This window comes from Lissotriton vulgaris, chromosome 1_1, assembly GCF_964263255.1.
Source record: "Lissotriton vulgaris chromosome 1_1, aLisVul1.2, whole genome shotgun sequence".
Classification (NCBI taxonomy): Eukaryota; Metazoa; Chordata; class Amphibia; order Caudata; family Salamandridae; genus Lissotriton; species Lissotriton vulgaris.
This window is the reverse complement of record NC_141685.1, coordinates 1,826,515,307-1,826,528,823: the sequence shown is the minus strand read 5'-3', so window position 1 is coordinate 1,826,528,823 and position 13,517 is coordinate 1,826,515,307. Positions and strand designations below refer to the sequence as shown.

General features: G+C 47.1%; 1 protein-coding gene across 1 annotated transcript in view; it reads right to left on the bottom strand.

Annotated features, from left to right (window-relative positions):
* Positions 1–13,517, bottom strand: part of WASHC4 (WASH complex subunit 4) — a 975,954-nt gene that overhangs the window by 440,238 nt on the left and 522,199 nt on the right. The gene's annotated exons all lie outside the window — the stretch shown is intronic.

The following is a 13,517-nucleotide window of genomic DNA, read 5'->3' as shown; positions in this document are numbered from 1 at the left end:
TGACAATAGTGGGCTCCGCTACATTCTGCTTTATGGCAGCTTTCATACCCTTAATTCGACTGTAAATAAAGAATGGAATGTTGCACGATCTTAAAAACTCATAGAAGCCTGTTAAATTTCTCCCCAATATTTAGTTTGACAGCCAGAGGGCACAAACTGAAGCAGACCCGATAGAAGAGAAAGTCTTGTGGAAGACAGTTGTACGGGGCCATGTCCCCTGCCAAGTTTCCAAGAATATTCCCACTTTACATTACAAGGCTTCCAACCAGCTCTGCGCAATGCTGCACACGGCCTTTGCCATGTTTTAGTGCACAACGTAATGTGCTGTGTGGCACATCTTCCAGGTATCATCAAAGAGAAACAAAACAGACCCCAATGTACTGTGTAGGTAAGTGAGTTACCGACACAGCAGGCTGGCGGGAGCGGTTTATCAATATTGGTACTTTCTAGAAAGGAGGTATTATGACAACTCTAAGGTTGCACTTCGTGTGAACCACTCACCAATATGAGGTATGCGTGTAAGGACTCGATGTCCAGTAGCACAAGAGGTACTATGTCATCAAGGAGGACAACATTAGTGCGAAAGCCTAGACAAAAGGAAATCTTGGCCAGCAGATAGATGCAAAGGTGCTGAGATGAGCTGGTATCAGACGGGCTGAAGGGACGGCGGGGTGATTCACAGAAGATGCAACATAATATTGCAGTTTTTGGACCTTTTGTCCTGCCACTAAAGATGTAAAGAGGAAAATAAGCATTTACCAACCAGAGCCCACTTCTTTTTACCACAAAGAGAGATGTATTCGAGCTTAATTGTAAGATGCACCCCTTGCCATTTTTCCTCTCTGAATTTAGCATAAGTCCCCTTGATCGAGAAGCTATGCTTCGTCACGGGGAAACATTGAATACTTTTCAGTACCAGATAGGAGTTTTAGACAGCCAGACGGCTTTTAAAGTATTTTCTAAAGGAAAACCACACACTTGTCTCCGTCTGCCTTGCATGTTTTGCATGTTTGAAGCTTAAAAGCTTAAAAAATGGGAATCTGTCAAAAGTGTTGATGGCTTGTCAGCCCCCTTCCCCGTAGAGTTTTAACCCAGACGAGGTACCAACGCAGCCAGTGTACCCACACCCTGTATTTCACGATTGCGGGGAATCAGATTTTGCGGAGACAAAATCGAACAAGGAAGCTGGTAACTGTTTTTAGGCCTCGGCCTGGCGAAAACCAGCGCATGCACTGCTCTGCCATGCTGAGGGGCTTTTGGAATCGATACAATTACAGCCTGAACGTGGGGAGACAAAGGAGACAAAAGATGTGCACGCGGGGATTGCCTGCTTTACTGGAGGCGTGATACAATGGGGACTGTTTTTTTCACCGCCAGTAAAGGCAGTCCTCCCCGTGCACATCTTCTGTCCGTCCCATGACGGGCCGCGCTTGTTATGCCGTTGACAGCTGAGCTCTCAAAATAGCAGTTACTGCAGACAAGGGGCAGATGGGAGTTACGTCTGTGACAGTGTATTTACACAGCACACAGGCGCAGAAGGCACCATCAGGTCGGCCACTGCTTGCTGCCTGCTAAAGTAATTGCAATCATGAGGAGCTGCTGTACTCTTTTCAGCTGCTGTGTATTTCCACCGTGATCACACAGGTTTAGCAGGCGCAGAAAAGGAGAGTGACCGCCCAGGGGAAACCCTGGCACCGTCTGTAAAATAGACACTCCCCGCTGAGCCCTCGGTCTGCACTTGCTTCCTTGCTGTGTTGCATCCACGGCAGGGGAGCAAGAGAATGGCAGTAAGGGATTTGCTGTTGCACCACCTAACTATACTCAGTAATTCAAGTAGATTGCTATACATATGCTGCCCACCTCTTAGGTCCACTGCCACGGGACCGTTCAAAAATTGATAAACAACAAGCAAATGAAGAGGCAGCAATAACAATGATAAGATAATGTATCAATACATCAAAACGCAACACGTGTCCTTCATTGATATGAAAAAGTCCTGTTTTAATGTCTTCTTGACACGATGATAAAAATAGACATCCTTAGACAAATAGACATACTTTACTAATAATTTCCATCTCCCAACAGTAGGCACCCTCGCCCTCCCGCCAAACCCGTTGAAGTGCAGTAATACCTCACTTAAGGTATGTAACTAAAAGGCGTCCGCATCACGCAAATGCACGTTCTCCACCTTTAGCGAGGATCACAGCTAAACTTAATATGCACTCCTTCAAAAATAAATGAAGATTTAGAGGTCCCATATGTGCATACATGTTTTTTATACGGCAACGAGACGTTCTCTATAACATGTAATAGTGTCATTTGAATATACGTAAGGACACGAACAAGAACGGCAAACGTGTCCCCACATTAATCATATAAGCCCGGTAGGATATCAGTGTGACTGCATGCTCATTGTCACTGCATGCTTATTGACACGAGTGAACTCAACTTCTTTTACTTAAGATAACGCAGATATATAAGTGGATAGATTGTACTAACACTGTACATCACTTTCAATAACATCGTACAGAGATGAGAGAGTTGAAACTGCCACTAATTGTGAGGTCTACAAAGTATTGCCATTTTCTAGTTGCATCATTTTAATGATATATTCAACATTTGAATTTGTGGTAAATGTAGCAGAACTGATCTGCTGTGTGTGTCCTTAACCCCTACCATTCCATCCCCCTCTTGTATATACACTGTTTAATTTTCTCTTACAGGAACAATGAGACCTTCTTGAAATTAAGGAAAACAGGTCACTTTATTCCTTTTTCATCTTTTGATTATAATTAGAAAGTTTCTATTATAAACACTCACTTTTCACCACTCACTACGGTCCTGAAGAAAGCCCGCCAGACCTAACAAGGCAATACAGGGCAGAAACATGTCAACCACTTTTAACTACCAATTTGTGTGAGTATGAGTTCCTAAGAAATTCACAGGACGCACAGAATCTGGCTGTCCGGTTATTTTAACTTCACAGAGCACTGACCACATCACTGATCACCACTGATTTTAACCATGGGTAAGAACCTCCGGGTGGATGCTGCATAAAAAACTGATCCAATGATTATGCACACACATGTATGAATAGCGGAGAATCAAGAGAATCAAGATATACTGCTACCTCGATCCTTCCAACACGTGCATGAGGGTTTTTTATTTGGGACACACCAATCCCCGACCTGCATACCCTGGTTATGCAGGAACAGTGATCCTTCCCCATCTGATTAATAGATACATTAAACATAGGAAGCTGAATGGATCAGATCTTCTTCCTCCCTCACATGATTAAATTATCCCAGGACCCCGCTATGAGTACCGATTGGCGGGGCCCTTGGATGCTGAACAGAAACAGGACTCCGTGGCTCCCAGGTATGAGTACCACCTAGATGGGTATGAGGTCATCACCTTTAAGGAGGTTGGGTCCGCATTAGCCAAACTGCTACCTAACAAGGCCCCTGGACTAGACAAACTGCCCGGGGATCTATTCGGTCCCAATCCAAAATTTGGGTACCGTACCTGGCTGTCCTATTTAATGCAATGCTAAAGGGGACTGACCCGCCAGGCACTTGGCTTGGAGCTGAGAGTGTCCCTATTCACAAGAAAGGATGCCCGTTAACCCCATCAAATTACAGGCCCATCAGTCTTATAGATACTACACAAAAACTAGTGGGAATGGAAAGGAATAGAAATTCCACTTATATAGCGCGTAACTACCCGGAGGCCTCGCAGCGCTTTAGACTGAATACTAGTGGCGGGCTCAGGGTAGATCAGACGTTTTTGCAAACAAGTGCGTTTTTAAAGCCTTTCTGAAGGACATGTGGTTATTGATTTCTCGAAGGGAGTTCCAAAGCCTGGCTGCGGTGTGAGAAAAGGAACGACCACCCCAACGGGCTTTGTTAATTTTGGTGGCGGTTACAAGCTGTAAGGAACTAGAGCGTAAGGCTCTGGACGGTGCATAGGGTGTAGCTATAGGGTGCAGAATTGCCGGGCCAGTGCGGTGAAAAGATTTGTGCACAATGCACATGGCCTTGAACTGCACTCTGGCCACTACTGGGAGCCAATGAAGATCTTTCAGAGCTTTCTTAGCTGACTGCCAGCGGGGGATGTTATATAGTAGAAGGGCAGCACAGTTTTGTGTGACTTGAAGCCTATGAGTCACTGCTGCCGGGGCTCCCATATAAAGGGCATTCCCATAATCCAGGCGGGAGAGGACCAGGGCCTGGACCATGATCCTTCTAGCCTGGAATGGGAGCAGGGGAAGCACCTTAAGGAGCATTTTCATCATCCCGATGCAAGTGGAGGCAGTTTTAGTGGCTTGGGCTGAGAAATCAAGCGCTTTGTCCAGCCAGATTCCCAGGCTCTTAATCTGGGATTTGGGAGGAGGAGGCTGGCCAAGAGATGGAGGCCAGATGGATGCTAGGGCAGATGGAGAGGGGTTGCCCAACAGCATAATATCTGTTTTCTCCCCACTAAGCTTGAGGTATGAGGATTGCATACATCTGGCGACAGCCTCTAGACAGGGACCTAAGGTGGAGGATGATCCCTCTGAGTGGTCAAGGGAGACCACCAGTTGAGTGTCATCTGCGTAGGTGACAATACGCACACCGAAGGGATGGACTATCCTCTCTAGGGGCTCCATATAGGCGTTAAAAAGAGTGGGGCTCAGGGAGGAGCCCTGGGGTACCCCACAACTAAGAGGATGCTTAGGGGAGACCGACTCGCTCTCAAACACCTGGAAGAATCTATCATCCAGGAAGGAGGTAAGCCATTCCTGGGCCGCGCCCGACACGCCCAGACCACTCAGCCGATGTAATAGTGTGGAGTGGTTGAACGTGTCGAACGCGGCACTGAGGTCAAGTAGTATGATAGCAGCCTTACCTCCCTGGTCCAGCACAGCTCTAGCTTCTTCCCTCACCGCCAAAAGGGCGGTTTCGGTTCCGTGCTGAGGGCGGAACCCTGTCTGAGAGGCACGGAGCAGGCTATTGGACTCCAAATAGTCCACTAAGATGTTGTTAACGTGCCTCTCAAGTAGTTTGCTCATCCATGGAAGTATGGAGATGGGGCGATAGTTAGCCAAGTTGTTCTGGTTCAAAGTAGGCTTTTTCAACAAAGCTTTAACCATCGCACACTTCCATGGAGGCGGAACGGTTTTGGAAGCAATGGAGGCATTAAGGACATCTAGGATGACCGGACGAATAACGTCTATGACCTTAATGAGAGTCTGGGGGGGTGCTTGGTCATTAGGAGATACCGAGGTGATCTTAGGGATCAGCCTATCTAATGAGGAGGGGTCAAGGAGTGGGAATTTTTCGAGCATACAGGGGTGGGGTGATTAGAAACAGGAGGGGAGATGGGTTCTGTGTTATCATCACCAGTGGTAAATGAGGAGTAGATAACCTGGATTTTCTGGGAGAAAAAAGTAGCAAGATTGTTGCAGCGGGTTTGTGAGCCGCCTGATGATGGACGCTCAGGGGGTGGGGAGATTAAAGATTTGGCTATTTTAAAAATTTCCTGGGGTGCATTAGCAGCCATATTAATTTTCACATCATAGAAGCGGGATTGTGTAGCATAATTTCCTTTTTATAGAGCTTTATGGTGGCTCTGTAATCGGCCTTCCTCTGTTGAGAATGGTCCTGCCTCCAAGCTCTCTCAAGTTTGCCGCACTTTTTTAATACTTTTAATTCCAGGCACTCCTGTGTACGTTTGGTATGTTTGGAGTCCTCTGTGGAAAACCTAGTCTGGTACCCACGGCGTTCCACTTTTTTCCACACACCTTAGCGCGTGTGTAGGAGTGCCTGGAATTAAAAGTATTAAAAAAGTGCGGCTGTGTTACTTCCAGGCACTGCAGGTATGCGAGAAAAATCTTCGCTAAAGGTTCCATTCCAGTAGATCGGGGCGCAGGGAGAGGCACTCCTGTGTACGTTTTGTATGTTTGGAGTCCTCTGTGGAAAACCTAGTCTGGTACCCACGGCGTTTCACTTTTTTCCACACACCTTAGCGCGTGAGTAGGAGAGATTCACACATGGCACTACTTTTTGCCACTCACTCACCTTTTCCTGGTCCTGAGGAAAGTCCCGTATATTTTTCCTCTGGGACTAAAACATGTAGACCGCCAACACCTAGCCAACTAAGTAGTCGCATTTTTCTACGAGTAGTTGCATCACTATTTTTAACCATCACCCTGGACCGCCACGAATAAAATATTGGGCAAGGATTCCCAGAGGTGTATCTCATTACTCACCTTCATCCACATCACACTGTTGCATGACACCTGCTCCGCTGTAATCAGGCGTAGAAGCACAACCAGGCGGCATTCGGCTGCCTGGTTGGACCCCGATGATGAAGGATGACACCAACCAGGTTGGTGTGTGAGGGTTTTATAAACAAAAACTTATTGTGCCCAGCAGAAAAGCCACACTCACAAGTGACCTGGAATACTAATTAATATTCCATTACTTCTACATAGTGGGCCAGTCCACATTGTTTTTCTTGGAAATTTGCTTTACATCCGGAAGGGTTCCTTGTTTCTACAAACCTACAAATGGACGGTTCTCAACTGATATTACAGACTTCTGTTGGTTATGATATAAAAGATATGACAAGCTAGTCCCAAATCTGCGATCGCTCTTTTAGTTCTTAAAAGTTCAATTTTAATATTCTCTGAGTTTGGAGGTTGCATCTGGTTTTGAGATACTCGCACCTTCTTAACCAACGCCCCTCTGACACATCACCTGAGAGCTTCAGGCAATGTATTTTCTTTCATCTTTGGCTGGAATGCAAATGTAGCTGTAGCTCAAACTCTTGCTTAAGCAATAATCTCCGTGATGGGGAACAGCAGTGGAAAATCACAATTCTAGCGCACTCTTTAATTCAAGCTAATAACCTGATTGACTTTTGAATTTCCTATAAGCAGTTCCCTGAGAAGTTGCCGCATCACTGTAAAATGATTTAAGCATAGCAATGCTCGTCATAGGGAGCTTGAAAAAAGCCCTGCATCAATGCGTCAGGCAACACTAATACCATGTATACAATATACAAAATAGTATATTACCAGAGCTACTTGTAGAAAATGAGCTAAGGGGAGAAGTCTGCACCTATCATCTATATAGACTTCCTTTGCTGGTTATCGGAGGCTTCATTGACAATAAATTCCACATTTCTAGGAAGCCTCTTAACTGCTTACTGGGCAGTGACAGTGTGAGTGCGGGATACACCAAAGATCACTGCCTTTCATTCAGATATTTGAAGGTCCTATGTGCCCCCTATAGCTATTCCAATAAAATCATCGTCTCGAAGACCTTTATCTTTCAGAAACTCAAAAGCCTTTGCTGCTTCATGTGTACTTGTCGCTAGCTACCCAGTCACCCGAAAGGAACTACTTACAAACGTCTTCTATTTGTCTCAAGTACCAGATGTAAATCCATAGATTTATATCTGAAACATTTGGTGATTCGTCAATCAGTAATTTGTCAAGAACATTTTCTCACAGGGCTTTTTGTACAGTGCATTCTGGAAGTACCACAGTCATCTTAGAATGTCCACTAACTTGCCTCCGATATTAATTGATGTCCCCCAAGTGGTATATTTTCTGGCCCCCTTTTCTTCCCAGCTGGGTAGATGCCTGCACTGCACCCAGTAACGCAAAGTTCCTCTTGGTTTAAAACCCTTGTAAAAAATAAGACCCACTGCTAATGTTTCCTCTTCTCAGACTGGTACTGCTTTGTACCATGCGTAAAAAAACCATCCAAGCAGCAGTCTTTTTCTGCCTGCCCACAGGACAAGGATTCTTTTGAGGGATTCTAATGATGCCCCACCACTTTGTTGCGTTGCCTCCGTTTGCTGTCTGCTCCTCATGTAAAGTGGCACTTTTCAACATTTTGCGATTCATATTGTGTCTCTATCTTCCACCTTAGCTTTTGAACACCAACAGTTAGCAGTATATAAAGTGCAGTTTCTCCTCAATGATTGTTCCTGACAAGGCTTGCATTCCTTGCTTGTGACATTTCCACCCGGGGAGTTCTGTACATTTTGTGCAGGAATCCAGCCAAGGTCGCTGAAGTAATCAACTTCTATCCATGTTGAACGCGGGTTTGGTCTTGCAGGAAGTTACTAGTCCCACTGAGGTACGAATGGTTTCAGGGGGGTGCACAGAAACTGTTTTGCTCTTCCTTATGGTACCTATGTGAGGCACTTTACGATTCTACTTGTTCAGGAGGTAGGCCAACGTTGCACAAGCACTTGTGAGTGCCTCTTGAAAGCTCAGTGAAAGCAGTCTGTGCCGGAAGACCTATTCAGGCCTCATAAAATTATTACTGTTGAGAAGTTTGCCTGCTTGCACCACACCACCAAACAGCCACAGCGCTCAAGGGCTGATTTGTCATCCAAATCTCCCCTCCAGCCCCAAATTTTTGTAGGCCTGTGACAAATCTTTTACAGTAAAAGTTGTCTTGCTACCTCTGGGGTTCCTGCACCAGTCCACTTATGCCACCAGGCCCAGTGCAAAATAAATCTTATTTCTCTGTGGATCTAACGTTTCATGAAAACATTCTTTGTTGTGTGACTGTGTCAATCCCAACACTCCCTGTAACACTCATGCTTAATTAAGGTCAGCAACATACATCGGATCATATTTGAAAGGTATTTAAAAAAATTTTTTTTGCAGTTTTATATAGCCGAACTTGACCCGAATCGGGTATCAGAGCGCTTTACATAGCACCATTTACAGTACACGAGGACACACATTCATTTTTAGGTCGAGCATTCAAGACCTCTTGTATATACTTTAGTATATACTAATTTGTGTGTGTAGTTTGTGGACTCTGGAGATCAGCTCTAGGACTTGCCTGCTTCAGCTTAGAGACTTTTTATTCTGTTCAGCTGCCTGTATTTAACTGTCTTAATAGAAACCGAGCAGTAGAGGTCAGTAAAATACCAGAATTTCTTTATGTTGAGGGACTTTTTAAACTTTTTCTGGCAACTGCCTCTATTTAACTTTCTTGATAGAAAATGACCAGCGAGGCCAGTAAAATACCAGAATCACTTTAGCATTCTCTAGATTCCAGTCCATATAAATTGTCTTCCACAAGCATCCGTAGACAATAATAATAATTTTCAGATCTTGTATTTTCAGTGATATGATCACCGAAGGCCTTGATTTCATATTAAAAACAGAGCTTTGGACAATAGCATTTCCCACTGAAAGTCAATATTTCTCTCCATGTCTTCCCATACCTGGTGTGTCACGCAGTTTGGTGCTTACTTTCCCTCCATGTTAAAGAACAGTAGATGTTTTAGCGCCCAGGATAATGTGCTACATAGCTAAATACATATAAGGTCCCACAGGCGAGACCGATTGCACTGCAAATGCTTGTTGTGACTGCAGCAGTGCCAGGAATGTCATCCTGGCACTTGCTGCAAAATCTAAGCTGAGGAGACACTAGTGTATTGGCTGACTCTGTCTTGTTTGCTCTGTTTGGGGTTTTCTAGTATCCAGCAGCATCTCTGAGATACTGCCTGGTGTGTAAACAAGAAGCAGAAAAGCCAATCGGTCATGCCTACTCGAGATCAATTGGCTTTGTCAATGTTTTTTAGCCATGTTGTACAGCAGCACGTCTGCTGTGAAGCATGGCTTAAAGTAAAACCGTGTCATAACACTTTTTAACCCCTAACTTTCAACTATGCTGCACAGCAGTTGTGGTGATGTACAGAATGGTTAAAAAACACTGAGAAAGCCAAATAACTCTTGTGTGTGCAAGAGCTATTTGACTGGACGGACAAGCAACACGTGACGTCCCCTCTAAGACACCAACCCACTGTGTGGATGAATGTGCTACCATAGCTGCCATAGCATTTGTGTAAAGTGAGATACACTCACTGGTCCTGGCTTTGTAATACACAGCATTTAGCACGCTGTGAATTACATGTCTGTGCTCGTTTTTGGAAATTGAAAATACAAGTTCCAGAATGAAAAGAGCTCTGGGCTCAACAGCCAGGTATCGCTGTTGGTGTCCAACATCAATTGGAGCTATCAGGTAGCTTTGCCCGTCCTGAGCTTCTCGAAGGCGGTCGCTCCCCACGCTGCTCCCAACCTGACCTGGTATTGTAGCGCTGCTCACACTGCTACTGCTGCACTCGTTTGGGTTAAGCTTCTCTGCTCTGTGACCTGGAAGCATCGTCCTCGCACTGCCATTGCCTTATTCGAGACTGCGCATTGTTTATTTATTAAATTGTACATTGCTGCCTCTGCCTTTCGATTTCATAGTCCCGCTGTGCCGCTAGACTGCGCATTGTTTATTTATTAATTGCACATTGCTGCCTTTGCCTGCTTGCCGATTTGTGCCTGATTGTGCCTATTTCACAGGTGTTTTGACCGCCATTAGCCTTACCTGTGCCCCAATCTCGTCCTGGTCGCCTTTTGGCTTGCAGCCATTTTGTTGTTGTTGTTGTTGTTGTTGTGCCCCCCAGCCCGGCTCTCCGCCCCGCTCCCGCCTCCCAGCTGATCCTCCCTCCCACTAAAAGTATTGAGCCTGTTCCTCCGCACTAAGCGCTGTGACCGTCCTGAGCTTCTCAAAGGTGGTCGCTCCCCACGCTGCTCCCAGCCCTGACCTGGTATCGGTGCGCTGCTCGCACTGCTACTGCTGCACTCGTTTGGGTTAAGCTGCTCTGCTCTGTGACCTGGAAGCATCGTCCTCGCACTGCCATTGCCTAATTCGAGACTGCGCATTGTTTATTTATTAAATTGTACATTGCTGCCTCTGCCTTTCGATTTCATAGTCCCGCTGTGCCGCTGGACTGCGCATTGTTTATTTATTAATTGCACATTGCTGCCTTTGCCTGCTTGCCGATTTGTGCCTGATTGTGCCTATTTCACAGGTGTTTTGACCGTCATTAGCCTTACCTGTGCCCCAATCTCGTCCTGGTCGCCTTTTGGCTTGCAGCCATTTTGTTGTTGTTGTTGTGCCCCCCAGCTCTCTGCCCCGCTCCCGCCTCCCAGCTGATCCTCCCTCGCCCCTCCCCTCTCCACATTCCACTTATGTCAGATGCTACTGCGCGCAGCGGTCGCGCCCCATGCGCGCCGAAGGTGCGCCAAAGGTAAGCCCGTCTGCGCCCGTCCGCGCCTGGACCGCGCCCAGTGCCAGACCCCCTGGTCCTCGCAAAACCCACTCCACCCGCATAACGTATGACGCCGCTACCCTCTTTGCCCTTAACCCCGGACGCACACCACAATGCTGCAAAGCTGCCCCAGGACACACCCATGGACCCTTCGCCTGCCACTCCTGCAAGTTCGCCTGCATCAGGACCCTCACCAAACCCACTAACTCCAAACACAGCTCCAACTCTAACCACCTGAAGTGCATCCTGCTGAACACCCGCTCGGTCCACAGACACGCCACTGAACTCTGGGACCTACTCGACACTGCATCGCCGGACGTCGCCGTCCTCACAGAAACCTGGATGAACGCCTCATCAGCGCCCTACATCGCCATTGCCATCCTGGACGCTTATAAGGTCATCCGAAAAGACCGCATCAACCAAACAGGAGGAGGCATCGCCATCGTCCATAAGAACACCATCCGAATCATGACCAGCACCGACGATAACCTCGCTTTCGCCAAACACCTTCACTTCCAGATCCACACCGACCCCAGGACCACACTTAGAGGCACCCTCATCTACAGACCACCAGGAACCCGCACACTATTCAACGAAGACATCACTGACTTTGTCAGCCCACATGCCCTCACCTCCGAGAACTACATTCTACTGGGAGACCTCAACTTCCACCTGGAAAAGAAAAACGACAGAAACACCACCACCCTCCTGGACAACCTGAACAATCTCGGACTGAAACAACTTGTTGACACCCCCACCCACCTTGCCGGACACACGCTCGACCCTATCTTCACCTCCAGCAAACACATCTCCTTCGATCACACCACAGCTCTCCGTTGGACGGACCACAGCTGCGTTCACTTCAGTTACAAAAAGACCCCGACCCACAACCCCCCACAACCTATTCCTCGAAGAAACTGGAACAAAATCACCACCGACCAACTCTTCACTTAACCAAAACCCTCCTGCCATGTCATCGGACCCAAACCAAGCTGCCACCAAACTCACACAATGGATCACCCACAGCGCTAACGAATTAGCACCCTTGAAAAACCACCAGATCAAACAAAGTAGCAAAAAGGCCCCCTGGTTCAACAATGACCTTAAGAAATCCAAGAAGTTATGTCGTACTCTCGAGAAAACCTGGAGAAAAAACCCAACCACTGGCAACCTGAGCACCTTCAAGGATGCCACCCGCAAACACCACCAATTGATCCGATCCACCATGAAATCAGCATTCAAGGGTCGACTCGACAACAACGCCCATAACAGCAAGTAACTATTCAACATCGTCAAAGAATTTACCAATACCACCGCCGGCACCAACGACATCACTCCCTCCCAAGGCCTCTGCAACTCTTTATCCTCTTTCTTCCACAACAAAATCGCCAATATACATAACAGCTTTGAAAACCAGTCCGAAGAACAGTCCACTCCACCCACCTCCAAACCAAAACAGCACCCTCACAACCTTTGCGACTGGAACCCAATCACTACTGAAGACACCATCCGCCTGATTAACTCCATCCACTCAGGATCGCCAAACGACCCATGCCCCCACCACATTTTCAACAAAGCAGACTCCATCATCGCACCCCATCTCCGCAATGTCATCAACTGTTCCTTCAAATCCGCTACCTTCTCAGAAAGCTGGAAACATGCCGAACTCAGCGCCCTTCTGAAGAAGCCCACAGCAGACCCCTCTGAACTCAAGAACTACCGCCCATCTCACTCCTCCCATTCCCTGCCAAAGTCATTGAGAAAGCCGTCAATAGCCAGCTCGCCGCCTTCCTCGAATCCAACAATTCCCTCGACCCCTCAAAATCCGGCTTCCGAGCCAAACACAGCACCAAAACCGCCCTCATTGCAGCTACAGACGACATCCGAACGCTACTGGACAACGGAGAAACAGTTGCCCTCATCCTACTTGACCTCTCGGCCGCCTTCGACACAGTCTGTCATAGCACCCCCATTCAACGCCTCAGTAACGTCGGAATACAAGGAAAAGCACTGGACTGGATCATCTCGTTCCTCGCCGGGAGAACCCAGAGAGTCCGCCTCCCCCATTCAAATCAGAGGCCACCGAAGTCATCTGCGACGTACCACAAGGATCATCGCTCAGTCCCACCCTCTTCAACGTTTACATGAGTCCCCTCGCATCCATCGCGAGACAACACAACCTCAACATCACCTCCAACGCAGACGACACCCAACTGATTCTCTCCCTCACCAAAGACCCCAACACCGCCAAAACCAATCTACACGAAGGAATGAAAGAAGTAGCCGAATGGATGAAGAACAGCCGTCTAAAACTAAACTCGGACAAAACGGAAGTCCTCATCTTAGGATCATCCCCCTCTGCTTGGGATGACTCATGGTGGCCACCGGCCATGGGT